The sequence below is a fragment of the Lasioglossum baleicum genome, unplaced genomic scaffold, assembly GCF_051020765.1.
Source record: "Lasioglossum baleicum unplaced genomic scaffold, iyLasBale1 scaffold0073, whole genome shotgun sequence".
Classification (NCBI taxonomy): Eukaryota; Metazoa; Arthropoda; class Insecta; order Hymenoptera; family Halictidae; genus Lasioglossum; species Lasioglossum baleicum.
The window spans coordinates 395,001-397,500 of record NW_027469133.1 but is presented as its reverse complement, the minus strand read 5'-3'; the positions used below and the strand labels follow the sequence as shown (position 1 = coordinate 397,500).

The 2,500-nt window shown below is 47.2% G+C and overlaps 2 non-coding genes across 2 annotated transcripts in view; both read left to right on the top strand.

Moving 5' to 3' along the window:
• The first annotated feature begins 738 nt into the window (after positions 1-738).
• LOC143219803 (5.8S ribosomal RNA) lies at positions 739-893 on the top strand. Its single transcript, XR_013011457.1, has one exon. It is a non-coding gene; the product is annotated as a 5.8S ribosomal RNA (ribosomal RNA).
• Positions 894-2,466: 1,573 nt separating this feature from the next.
• The window catches only part of LOC143219778 (large subunit ribosomal RNA), a 4,008-nt gene continuing 3,974 nt past the window's right edge, over positions 2,467-2,500 (top strand). The window contains exon 1 of the ribosomal RNA XR_013011450.1: positions 2,467-2,500. This exon is cut by the window's right edge and continues 3,974 nt beyond it. This is a non-coding gene — a ribosomal RNA (large subunit ribosomal RNA).

Sequence of the window (2,500 nt, the reverse complement as noted above, 5' to 3'; positions counted from 1 at the left end):
ATCGTTCCGACGAAAAACGGTGTTCCGAGAGGACCGGCCGTGACGCTCGCTATAAAGCCTATGGCGCGATTATTCCCGACGACACCCTACTCTCTGTGTGGCCCAATAGTGCGCGCAGACGAGTTTGGGACGAGAACGGGGATCGCGCCTACGGCCAGAGCCGGCTCGCGAGTCCGCTTGTATCGGAATTTATCGTTGCCTCGAGCACACACAACATTTTATGGAAATGTGTTTTATACGGGAAGTGGACCGGCTCGTGAAGCTCGCTTTTAAAGCAGTCGTGAGTCTGACACCCTACTCCGTGCGTGTGGCCCAATAGTGCGCATCGCGAGAGCTTGGGACGAATGACCGCTGCCAGAGCCGGCTGTGAAGTCCTCCGTTCTCACATCATTCCAAATGAAATGGAAGTGAAGAGGAGAGGAATATTATTACATCTCTGGATCCAGTATCGGGTTGTCTTACGATCCCCGTCGTTTTCAGAGAATATATATTCATCTCCGCGTTTTCCACGTTAACGGTTTTTCAATGTACTGTTCGCCCGGCCGTCGGATACGTGTTGCGTATCTGACGGTTTTTTTTTTCCGTTTCCACGGACGACGATAGTGTCGTCCTTAAAACGACGCCTGAACGAATCTCCTTCGCGCGCTGGTTGGAGCGTTCAGGTACAATGCGTTCTTACGAACCGCAGAACAAGAGACATATACATATATTGATTTGTAAATCAAAAATATATACGATTACCCTGAACGGTGGATCACTTGGCTCGTGGGTCGATGAAGAACGCAGCTAATTGCGCGTCAACGTGTGAACTGCAGGACACATGAACATCGACATTTCGAACGCACATTGCGGTCCACGGATACAATTCCTGGACCACGCCTGGCTGAGGGTCGTTTACGTAACCATAAACTGCTTGCGTTGCTCTTGTAAGTCCCCGCCGTCGCTTACCTCTCCAAATATATTTTTGGAGGGCGCCAAAGAGCGTTTCGGAGTCGGGTTGCAAAGATGCTACGTACGAGCGAATGATGGGCGTTTCGTCGGCGTTTGTCGCGGTTCTGTGAAAATTGCCAATTTTTGCATTGCGTCTTATAAACACATACAAATATATATATATATCTAGTTTCCACGAGAGGCGAAGTAGGGATTGGTATTTCTTACGTTCGGACTTGCGTGAGTGTTTTTACGGTGTCGTGAGTCGTATTGAAAATACGACCGCCCGTAAGGCACCGCTTCGACGAGGATCTCCAAATCTCTCACCTTCTCTGCGAAACGATTCGCCTTGCGGAAAGAAGCGTTTCCACTCATGAACATTTAACGCGCTCCCGACGTCGCCTGAAATGATGCGTATATACGAAAGAGGTATATTTACAAGAGTCTCGCGAGACTACAGAGATGGACACACAAATTATAAAAGAAAGAAAGAATACTGTGTGGCACACAGAGTGTGTGTGGTGTGGCAATGTTAAGCCCCAGGGAGAGAATATGCCTGTGCGTGGATGAGTTTCTTAACTCTACGTTATAATTGCCATACGGCGGAGGGTCGTCGTTGCCGGCGATTTCGACAAACACACATTCCTTTTCGAGTCTTCGAGGGAAGAGACGAAAGAGATCTCTCGTTCTATCGCGAACGCTTTGATGATCGATGGACAGCGGAGCAAAGCGCAGCAATGTGCGGGATGGAGCACGTCGTACTTGATCGGGTCGGAATTATTCCCCGTCGTCGACGTGTCCTCGCTAATCTGTGCGATTGCCATTCCATCGCCACGTTCGCGTTGAATCGTATTGATGACGGCCTATGTGCGTCTTGAGATCTTACTCTCTTTCTCTCGTGTCTCTAATTTGGTTTTGTGTTTGATCGATGATAAATCGTTTCGTGCGCAACGTTTCTGTACCCCCGTGGTTTTTGGTTCAATTATACAAGAAGTAGAGAGAAAAAGAAATCCCACCGGGTTATATGTATTATTATTTTTTTTTTTATAATAATATGTATACTCCTCTATTGGCGAGGCTTATTTCGAACTTGATTGTCACACGACGCAAAAGACACACTTGTGTGTTCACGCACGGAACAGCACCGCGGAGAGAGAAAAGGTATATCCAATGATGAAAACCTTTATGTCGGTCGCCCCATGTCTTTTCTTTTCTTCATTGTCGATTCGTGCGGAACCGCGCGATCTGTCGGTCGTCCAGTCCCCGAAAGTTCTTTTCGACGGACGTTAAAGTTAACCGGCCAGATCGTCTAGCGAGAGTTTCCGATCGACGAGAGATGAAGAAAGAATTATATTGACACTTTGGTGTGGCGCATAAGGCATATATCGGTTTTTTGTTTACCTTTTTCTCTCTTCTGTCGTGTAGTGTTGTTTCGTTTTCTTTTTTTTTCTTTTTTTTTTGTGCTTTGTACGTTTTCGCGAGTACTACTTTTACGCTCTTTCGGCCGAAACACACAAAATTTTGTATCACGTACGACGACCTCAGAGTAGGCGAGATTACCCGCTGAATT